Source organism: Ranitomeya imitator, chromosome 4 (assembly GCF_032444005.1).
Source record: "Ranitomeya imitator isolate aRanImi1 chromosome 4, aRanImi1.pri, whole genome shotgun sequence".
In the NCBI taxonomy this organism is placed as follows: domain Eukaryota; kingdom Metazoa; phylum Chordata; class Amphibia; order Anura; family Dendrobatidae; genus Ranitomeya; species Ranitomeya imitator.
This window is the reverse complement of record NC_091285.1, coordinates 645,631,981-645,643,418: the sequence shown is the minus strand read 5'-3', so window position 1 is coordinate 645,643,418 and position 11,438 is coordinate 645,631,981. Positions and strand designations below refer to the sequence as shown.

General features: G+C 41.8%; 1 protein-coding gene across 2 annotated transcripts in view; it reads left to right on the top strand.

The window, feature by feature from the left end:
- Positions 1-1,625: 1,625 nt before the first annotated feature.
- SLC39A14 (solute carrier family 39 member 14) overlaps positions 1,626-11,438 on the top strand; it is a 63,009-nt gene continuing 53,196 nt past the window's right edge. Inside the window, exon 1 of one of the 2 annotated variants that reach the window (XM_069766982.1) lies at positions 1,626-1,646. The gene's annotated coding sequence lies outside the window, so the exon portion shown is untranslated. The remainder of the gene's footprint in view (positions 1,647-11,438) is intronic. The other variant, XM_069766981.1, reaches the window with a different exon arrangement.

The window sequence follows — 11,438 nt, the reverse complement described above, 5'->3', positions numbered from 1 at the left end:
ACTGTTGGACACAGTAATGTTTCTGCCTTGAAATGAGGTTTATTGTACTAACAGAAAATGTGCAATCTGCATTCAAACTAAATTTGACAGGTGCATAAGTATGGGCACCCCACCAGAAAAGTGACATTAATATTTAGTAGATCCTCCTTTTGCAAAAAAAATAACAGCCTTAGTACAATAAACCTTATTTCAAGGCAGAAACATTACTGTGTCCAACAGTTATTAGATATATGAAACTGAAATAGCTGTTGCAAAAAAAAACAATTTTTATAAAACATTAAGCTTAAGATTAATAGGGGTGCCCAAACTTTTTCATATGACTGTATGAGGGCTGTCATAGAAATACCACACTGACAAATATGTGGCCTTTTTATATTTTTTTAAGCTAAACAGTGCTGTATATAATTACAGTAACAGACAGCAAAAAGAGTGGTCCACCGGCCTACAATGCCCAAACTTGGAGCACGCAGATATATGAGGGCTGTCACGGAAATACCACACTGGTTAATATGTGGCCTGTATTTTTGTTTTAAATGCCAAATAGTGCTGTATATAATTAGAGTAACAGACAGCAAAAACAGTGACAAAACTTGTAGCACACAGATATGAGGCCTTTTTTGGTGAATTTAAAACACACAAAAAAGTGGCACAAGGCTAGCACACACAACTATGCTACGTATGCCTGACAAACTATGATTTTTAGAAGGGGCCTCAGTCTGACAAAACAGACTGTATATTTTTGTTTTTGTTTGAATTTTTTTGGGAAAAAAAATGCAACTAGGTATATAGTAAAGAAGCTGCAGCAGCAGCGGACAGTTATGGAGCTTTGGGGGGGATGCAGTGGAAGCTAAATACCCACATACAGTGCCTGCAGGCCTTGCACTAATGTGGATATGCTGTGCCCTGCCTACCTAGCGCTGCAATCTCGGGACCTACGAAATAGTCCTAAAAAGGACTGTTGGTTTCTCAGGAGTTGTGGATTTAAGAGTTGCAGACCTACACTAAGTATAAAAACCACGATTCTGACCCTATCTCGGCAGCAGCTCTCCCTACTCTAAAGTCCGCCAAAAATGCTGGGTGGAGACACCAGTTACCGCCGAATAATCCCGGAAATGCTCGGTGCTCGCTGAGTACACCGAGCATAGCGATACTAGGGCGAGTAACGAGCAGTGGCGAGCACGTTCGCTCATCACTATTAAAAAACTAATTGTTAAAATATTCTGATCGCTGGTGGTCCCAACAGGTGAAGAATATAGCGGACATGATTTAGAAACACCTGGTTTATGACTGTATACAAGGGGAGACAGGTCGCTAGGGACAGTTTTCATATTCCATGGCTATCTGGTGAATGGATTTTGCGCAGCCCCAATATAGGACCTTTTTTTTAATTCTTTGCCTCCTCGTGATCCTTTTTCCTTGTTGATATTAATAGGAGGTGTACCGAGGGCAATGTTGTTTATTATATATTTTTCCATGAGTTCATGATCGATTGTATTTCATGACTATTAATTAGTAACTTCCACTCCTTAGAAGTGGAATCATAATTGCATTATGGTGCAAAATACCAAAACTCTGATAAGGGAGTCAGACCTCATATAAACTGAGTCTCCTGCTTAGACTATTACCCTATCAGCGCTGGGGCAGAGGTAAGTGACACATCTGAGCCTCTTCTCTGTTCTCCATACTTGTTCTCTTACGTTTTGCTGAAATGCATTATTTTCCATTATATATATACAGTGGTAGATTACAAACTGCCAGAAGACTTAGCTCTCAGGGTGTTGTCTTGTTGGTTTTCTGCACAGAAGTTGGAAAACTGGATTCTTGTAGGTTTATGTTTCAGCGTCACTCATCCACAGATCCTGTCAGCTAATATGGAACAAGTTCGATGACTACGACTACTGCTATCGTTATGATAGGTATAGAAGGGAAAGATGAGGGCACCACCCAATAAATGGGATCTACCTAAGGCACACCTGCTATTTTGAAGTCTAGTCACAGATTTTCAATGATTATCAGATCAGGGGACTGTGAGAGGAATTGTAAAATCTTCAGCTTGCGCCTTTTGAGGTAGTCGATTGTGGATTATGACATGTGTTTAGCATCATTATCCATTTGTAGAAGCCATCCTCTGCTTTTTTACAGATGGTGTTATGTTTGCATCAAGAATTTTTTTAAATTAAATTGAATCCATTCTTCACTCAACCCATGAAATGTCTCATGTGCCATTCACTGCAACACAACCCCAAATCATGATTGATCCACCTCCATGCTTAATGGTTGGCCAGATGTTCTTTTCCCAAAATTCTATTCCTCTTTGATCATTGTGGCCAGAGTTTTATTTTAACCTCATCGTTCCACAGGACTTGTTTCCAAAATGCATCAGTCTTGTTTAGATGTTGTTTTGCATACTTCTGATGCTGAATTTTATGGTGAGGACGCAGGAGAGGTTTTCTTCTGATGACTCTTCCAGGAAGGCCATATTTGTGAAGGTATCTCTAAACAGTAGAACAAAGTACGACATCTCTAGAGTCTGCTAAATCTTTCTGAAGGTCCTTTGCAGTCAGGCGGGGGTTCTGATTTGCCTCTCTAGCAATCCTATGACCAGCTCTCACTGAAGTTTTGTTTGGTCTTCCAGACCTTATCTTCACCTCCACTCTTCCTAATTACATTTCAAACTGAGGAAAGGGCAACTTGAAAATACTTTGCCTTCTTCTTCTAGCCTTCTCCGCCTTTGTGGGCCTGCACCATTTTCATTTTCAAAGTGCTAGGCACTCTTTTTGGCAAACTTTTGTATCGGCCCATTTTCCTTTCTGTAATTTTTAAAATGTAAAAAATTACAACATATTTTTTTTTAAATAAAAAAGAAATGTCATCTTTAACTTTAGCCCTTTTAGAAATCATTTCATCTTCAACTTGCTTAACTGTTCACAATAACAGTAATTTTGACCAGAGTGCCTAAAATTTTACATGTCACTGTAATCAATGTACTTTAAAAGCTGTAAATCAAATGAGGCAAACCTGCGATGTTGGCATCGAGTGAAGAACATATCTGTATTTTATGGACGGGGCTGAGGAATATTCCAAGAAAAAAAATTGTAGCACCACCTTTCATGTACGCCCACTGGTACTTCTCCCTGGTTCCCTAAAATATAATCACAAATAGGTTCCAAGAAGCAGAATCAATGGTGAACCCTTTGGGCAGGTTTTCACCTTTTTTTAGGTAATGGCAACCACCCCAGTTTCATTTTCCTCCTTTTGTAGGAAATATTAAGATAAAAGGCCTTGCCCCAACTTGCTGATTGCTTGGGGTCCCAAAACTGTACCACCAGGATAAGCTATTATTACCAGGGGGGGAAGGGGCACACACATTTCTCTTGCTGTATTGGAAGCAAGGTATTACATAATGGCCATTCAAAACAATTTGCAGTGACTCTCCACTTTGTCAAATAGGATGACATATAAAGTGGTGAATCCTGGTAACGAGTGCTGGACCTCCTTAAGCTGGGTTGGAGTGTTGTGATGTGAAACACTGGCAAGGCACCCACTTCTAAAGATGTACAAAGCAACATTGACTGGAAAGCCACAGCTTACTTAGCTAATTTACCGTATTTTTCAGAGTATAGTACGCACTGGACCATAAGATGCACCAAGGTTTTACAGGAGGAAATTAGAAAAACATTGAAGCAAAAAATGTGGTCAATTCTGTACTAATATACCCTATCCTGGTATATATTTGTCCCCAATCCAGGTATACATAGCCCCCCTCATCCCCATCCTGGTAGGAATGGCCCCCCTCATCCCCATCCTGGTAGGCATTGTCCCTTCATCCCCATCCTGGTAGGCATGGTCCCTTCATCCTCCTCCTGGTAGGCATGGCCCCTTCATCCCTATCCTGGTAGGCATGACCCCACTCATCCCCATCAGAAAAACATTTTTAAAAAAACCCAAACCATTCTACTTACTTTCCCTGGATGTGGAGAGCAGTGAATATTCGCTCTTTAATAGTGATCACGTGATCGCCCAGCCGATGCAGGAATCCTGCGGTTGTGACTACTATGCCCGCTACTAAAGATCAATGAATATTCGCTGCTCTCCATGCCCATGGGAATGGAGAGCAGTGAATATTCATTCCCTTTAGTAGCAGGCACACATGAATACCCGGCTGCTGCTGCAGGAAGCAGGCGACTGAGGCGAACAGCGTGTCCGCTACTAAAGAGAGATGAATATTCACTGCACTCCACTCCAATGGGCGTGGAGAGCTGGGAATTTTCATTTCTCTTTAGCAGTGGGCACAGGAGTTAGCCGCATCAGCCGGCTCCTGCCTCCTGTGAACCGCTGCTACACCACTGCCGCTCCCCTACATCAGCCAGACAGGTACATCCGAACTATAAGACGCACGTCCCATTTTCCTCCACATTTTTAAGGGAAAAAAGTGCGTCTTATAGTCTGAAAAATACGGTAGTCTGGTAAATAAACAGTAAATGGGAAGTAGTTAAATGGTTATTAAGAGGAACATTAAAAGGCAATTTTCATTTAATTTCCCATTAATAAGGAATGAGTTGATAGTAATACTTACATGAGCACGGCCAGGCCAGGGCTGGAAATCTACTAGTTACAAAGGTGCCACAGGGATCACTATATATTTATATTATAATTCGCTGTGACCAAATGTTTCTAAACTGACATATTACATTAACCCGCTACACGTTACCCATGAGATGGGATGCCTATATAGCGGCACATAGAATCTCTGCAGGTCTGTACTAGGAGCCACAGACACTCTCCATGCTTCCATAGAATAATCTTAGATATGGTATTAGATGAGGAAGTTGACCGTTTATGTTCTCACACATTCCATATAATCTCTACCTGGAATTATACTGACAAATAGTGAAAAATACCGCTATATAAAGGGGTCATCCAGACTTTTAAAATATCCATAGAATAAGTTAGTCAGGGGCCGATCATGCGAGTGCTGCAGCTTCTTTAGTGCTTACATGCAGATTTGTACTGTATGTTGTATGGACACAATGGATGCTGCATTACTCACACAAACAGTGCAAACACCTTGGCGTCGAGCGCAAGACTCCCCCACCGATCTAATAGACCAAATTTTAAAAAGATGGATAAACTCTGCAAGGACCTTCAAAATACCACATCCCAACACTGTTGCTTGTTGCTGGGCTATTCTTCCTCAGGAGTTCCTTACAGTGCTGCTCAATGTTATTAGCACACCTTCATTTTTTTCATAGACAGTACAATATCTTCAGAAATAAATGGAAATGTACAGTGGGAATGGAAAGTATTCAGACCCCTTTAAATTTTTCACTCTGTTTCATTGCAGCCATTTGGTAAATTCAAAAAAGTTCATTTTTTTTTCTCATTAATATACACACTGCACCCCATCTTGACTGAAAAAAAAACAAACAGAAATTCAGTAATTTTTGCAAATTTATTAAAAAAAGAAAAACTGAAATATCACATGGTGATAAGTATTCAGACCCTTTGCTCAGAATTGAGTAGAAGCACCCTGTGAGCTAGTACAGCCATGAGTCTTCTTCGGAATGATGCAACAAGTTTTTCACCCCTGGATTTGGGGATCCTCTGCCATTCTTCCTTGCAGATCCTCTCCAGTTCCATCAGGTTGGATGGTGAACGTTGGTGGGCAACCATTTTCAGGTCTCTCCAGAGATTAGGTTTAGGTCAGGGCTCTGGCTGGGCCAGTCAAGAATGGTCACAGAATTGTTCTGAAGCCACTCCTTTGTTATTTTAGCTGTGTGCTTATGGTCATTGTCTTGTTGGAAGGTGAACCTTTGGCCAAGAACTGAAGTCCAGAGCCCTCTGGAAGAGGTTTTCATCCAGGATATCCCTGTACTTGGCCGCATTCATGTTTTCTTCAATGACAACCAGTTGTCCTGTCCCTGCAGCTGAAAAACACCCCATAGTATGATGCATCCACCACCATGTTTCACTGTTGGGATTGTATTGGGCAAGTGATGAGCAGTGCCTGGTTTTCTCCACACATACCTCTTAGAATTATCACCAAAAAGGTCTATCTTCGTCTCATTAGACCAGAGAATCTTATTTATCCTAGTCTGGGAGTGCTTCATGTGTTTTTTTACCAAAGCTCTATGTGGGCTTTCATATGTCTTGCACTAAGCAGAGGCTTTTGTCGGGCCATTCTGCCATAAAGGCCCGACTGTTGGAGGGCTGCAGTGATAGTTGACTTTGTGGAACTTTCTCCCATCTCCCTACTCCTCTCTCTGGAGCTCAGCCACAGTGACCTGGGGGTTCTTCTTTACCTCTCTCATCAAGGCTCTTCTCCCACGATAGCTCAGTTTGGCTGGACTGCCAGGTCTAGGAAGACTTCTGGAGGTTCCAAACTTCTTCCATTTAAGGATTATGGAGGCCACTGTGCTCTTAGGAACATTGAGTACTGCAGAAATTCTGTTGGAACCATGGCCAGATCTATGCCTTGCCACAATTCTGTCTCTGAGCTCCTTGGCCAGTTCCCTTTACCTCATGATTCTTATTTGGTCTGACATGCACTGTGAGCCGTGGGGCCTTATATAGACAGGACTTGATTTGGAAAGGCACACACCTATAAATTTAATTAAGCACAGCTGGACTCCAATGAAGGAGCAGAACCATCTCAAGGAGGATCACAAGAAAAATGGACGGCATGGGACTTAAATATGAGTGTCTGAGCAAAGGGTCTGAATACTTATGACCATGTGATATCAGTTTTCATTTTTAATAAATATGCAAAAAAATACTACATTTCTGCTTTTTTCAGTCAAGATGGGGTGCAGTGTACATTAATTAGAAAAAAATTAACTTTTTTGAATTTACCAAATGACTGCAATAAAACAGTAAAAAATTTAAAGGGGTCTGAATACTTTCCATACCCACTGTATTAAGGTTATATCCTCAGGATTTTTTAATTAGTGATCCAAAGTAATACAACAATAAAACGTTGTTTTTCAGCTTACATCATGTTGCAATTTCAAAGAAGAAACAGAATAAACAGCATGTGCAGCAATAAAGGCATCCCTAATACTTGATTGCACACCCTTTGGCATTGATGACCGCCTCCAAACATTTCTTGCAGCCATCTATAATCTTCTTGCACTTCTCAGCTGGTATTTTCTCCCACTCTTCCTTTACAGTTTGTTCAAGCTCTTTAATGTTTGCAGGGTTCTTTTTTCCCAATGGCAGATTTCAGCTCACCGCAAAGATTTTAAATGGGGTTGAGGTCAGAACTCATTGCTGGCCATTTTAAAACAGTCCAATGTTTCTTTTAATCATTCCTGTGTACTCTTGATAATTCTCCGATTTCATGATTCCTGTGATACGATCGAGGCCTCCAGTACCAGATGCAGCAAAGCAACTCCACAGCATTATGGATCCTCCGCCATGCTTAACTGTTGGTAGGATGTTCTTTTCCTTATGAGCGTTATTGTGCCGTCTGTAAACAAAGTGTTGATTTACACTGCCAAAAAGCTGTATTTTTGTTTCATCTGTCTACAGCAGAGGTCCCCAACTCCAGTCCTCAAGGCCCACCAACAGGTCATGTTTTCAGGATTTCCTTTGCATTGCACAGGTGATGCAATTATTACCTGGGCAAGACTAAGGAAATCCTGAAAACATAACATGTTGGTGGGCCTTGAGGACTGGAGTTGGGGACCCCTGGTCTACAGAACATTTTCCCAGAAGGATTGTGGTTTGTCCGGGTACTCTTTGGCAAAGATCAGTTGCTCCTTTTTATGTCTTTTCTTAGCAATGGTTCCTTCCTTGGCCTTCGTCCACAAAGCTCTGCTTGGTTTAGTGTGCAGCATATGGTACTTGTTGAAACCATGACCCTAGACTGTTCCAAGTTAGCTTTCAGGTCTTTGGATGTTTGTCATGTTTTTTTTTTTTACATCATTCGTACCAACCTTTGAAGACACCTCTTGTCAATTTTCCTCTTTCCCCCACATCCAGGGAGGTTCTTGATGGCTCCATGCTTGGCAAACGTCTTAATTACATTACGCACTGTTGAAACTGGTGTATACCAAGGTCCTTGGAGATGGCCTTATGCCCTTTGGAAGTATTGTGTTTGCTAATAGCAGTTCTGAAGTCCTCAGACAGCTTATGTGTCTTATCCATTATGACAAAAGAACAGGGCCTACCCTTTGGCATTTTAAAGCAAACACTGAAGTCATTATTCATTAGCTAATTCATGTTACATGGGAATCGACAATTAATCACAGGAGATTCTCATTTGTGATTTACCACAGGCAAGTCAAAATGTGATTCCATACTAATTTAATGTAAAGGGTGCCAATACCAGTGTCACAGCAAGCCTTAGATTTTTCTATTTTTCCCTCCCATTGTTTTAAATTATTGTTTATGCTTTACTCTTCTGTATTCAAGACAAGTGCTCTATACAAAATAAACTATTTCACTTGATTCATTTTTTTTCCAGTAGATATTCCACATTATGTACTTACACTTCATGGGTGCCAAAAACGGTGAGCAGGACTGTACTGAACAGCTCTAGACAATGGCTCAGTTTGCCACCAACTAAGACCATCTCTAGGGTACTAGGAAAACATGTTTTTATTTGTGCCATCATATCGTTATCAGTAAATAAATACACTACACAGGCAGCAGTATTGTGTCCCTATACATGACAATTGTTATGATAGTGTAGCAACTCACTCAGGAAAATAGATGAAACTCTAAAAACTGACCCTGCTGATTCCTGTACAGACTAGTGATTCTGATCCTGCAGTCCCTAGTGGTTCCTGTGTGAGCCAATATAGCCCTAACCACAGACTAGATTATGGAAACTCGGACCTATGGTACCTGAAAGGCTGTGGAGCACTTCACGTTCCTCCTAAAGAACCAGAGGAAAGAGCAGAGTGCAAATTACCTACAGAAGGGAAAGTGTGCTGAAATAGAAAGATCCCAGAGTGAGTAAAACAAACCATGAAATACAAAATAAAGCATTAAGCATGTACTGTTTAGAAAATGCTGGCTACTTTCTAAAGAGAAACAAAAGATAGGTGCAGATTAAAGAACATAAACAGCAGAGAGATAAACCCTAGCTGGTCTTTCACTGACTGGCTTAAACTACAGCAGTATGGCTGGACATACAAATGAGAATATCACGAGCAGCAAATACCAGCAGGGGGAAAGTATATAAAGCTGCACCCGAAAGGTGATAGGTGTTGTGAATTCCGCTCTTGGGCTCCCTCCGGTGGTTGTAAGTGGCACTTTTGTGAGTTCTGCTCTTGGGCGGCTCCCTCTTGTGGTTTCTAGTGGTATGGCTGCTCCTTGGAGTTAGCTGTCATCAGCTGCCTCTACTTATCGTCTCTTCTGCTCGGCTATTTAGGCCTGGCTCTTTCTTCAGCCAGTGCCACTTGTAAATGGTTCCTGGTTGGATTCACATCTCTTTGGAGTTCCCTGTTATCCTGACCAGTTCAGCAAAGCTAAGTTTTTGCTTGCTCTTTTCTGTCCATAGATTGTGGACTTATCCATTCTGTGCTTTCTATGTTTGTCCAGCTTATCAGTGTGAATTAATTCTGTCTTGCTGGAAGCTCTGGGAGGCAGATTTGCCCTCCACACCTTTAGTCAGGTGTGGAGATTTTTTGTAAACTCTGTGTGGATTTTTTTAGTGTTTTATACTGACCGCACAGTATTCCATCCTGTCCTATCTATTTAGCTAGACTGGCCTCCTGTGTTCATCCTGGTTTCATTCTGTGTATGTCTTTTCCCTCTCCACTCACAGTCATTATTTGTGGGGGGCTAATCTATCCTTTGGGGATTTTCTCTGAGGCAAGATAGCTTTCCTGCTTCTTTCTTTAGGGGTAGTTAGCTTTTAGGCTGTGACGAGATGCCTAGGGAGAGTTAGGAGCATTCCACGGCTACTTTTAGTGTTGTGTTGAGCTTAGGGACTGCGGTCAGTACAGTTACCACTTCCTTCAGAGCTCGTTCCATGTTGCTCCTAGACCACCGCATCATAACAGTACAAGTGGCCAAAAATGAATTAAATGCATCGCAAAAGAAGGAAAAGAAAGTTCTGAACCATTTTTTTTCTGTGCTCTGGTTTGTCTTTTTTTTTCCTCTCGATATCTGGGTGGTTCAGGATATATGCTTTGGCATGGATGTTCAGGGTTTGTTTTCTCGTGTGGATCAACTTGCTGCAAGAGTACAGAGTATCCAGGACTATGTTGTCCAGACTCCGGCTTTAGAGCCTAGAATTCCTACTCCTGATTTGTTTTTTGGGGACAGATCCAAGTTTTTGAACTTTAAAAATAACTGCAGATTGTTTTTTGCTTTGAAACCCCGTTCTTCTGGTGATCCCATTCAGCAAGTAAAAATCATCATATCCTTGCTGTGTGGTGACCCTCAAGACTGGGCTTTTTCTCTTGAAACAGGGGATCCGGCATTATTGAATGTTGATGCATTTTTTCAAGCGCTCGGATTATTGTATGACGAACCTAATTCTGTGGATCATGCAGAAAAAACCCTGTTGGCCTTGTGTCAAGGTCAGGAAGCGGCAGAGTTATACTGCCAGAAATTTAGAAAATGGTCTGTGCTCACTAAATGGAATGAAGAGGCTCTGGCTGCTATTTTCAGAAAAGGTCTTTCTGAAGCCCTTAAAGATGTTATGGTGGGCTTTCCTACGCCTGCCGGTTTGAGCGAATCTATGTCTCTAGCCATTCAGATTGATCGGCGTCTGCGCGAGCGCAAAGCTGTGCACCATATGGCAGTATCCTCTGAGCAGAGTCCAGAACCTATGCAATGTGATAGGATTTTGACTAGAACAGAACGGCAGGAATTCAAACGTCAGAATAGGCTGTGTTTTTACTGTGGTGATTCGGCTCATGTTATCTCTGATTGCCCTAAGCGTACTAAGAGAGTCCCTAGGTCTGTTACCATTAGTACTATACAGCCTAAATTTCTCTTATCTGTGACCCTGATTTGCTCATTGTCGTCCTTTTCTGTCATGGCATTTGTGGATTCAGGCGCTGCCCTGAACTTAATGGACTTAGAATTCGCCAGGCGCTGTGGTTTTTCCTTGCAGCCTTTGCAGAGCCCTATTCCTTTGAGGGGCATTGATGCTACACCCTTGGCCAAGGATGAACCTCAGTACTGGACACAGATGACTATGTACATGGCTCCAGCACATCAGGAAGATTGCCGTTTTCTGGTGTTGCATAACCTGCATGATGTTGTTGTACTGGGTTTTCCATGGTTACAGGAACATAATCCGGTGCTGGATTGGAAAACTATGTCGGTGACTAGTTGGGGTTGTCAAGGGGTACATAGTGATGTTCCTGTGATATCAATTTCCTCTTCCCCCTCTTTTGAGGTCCCTGAGTTTTTGTCGGATTTCCGGGATGTATTTGATGAGCCCAAGTCCAGTTCCCTTCCTCCGCACAGGGACT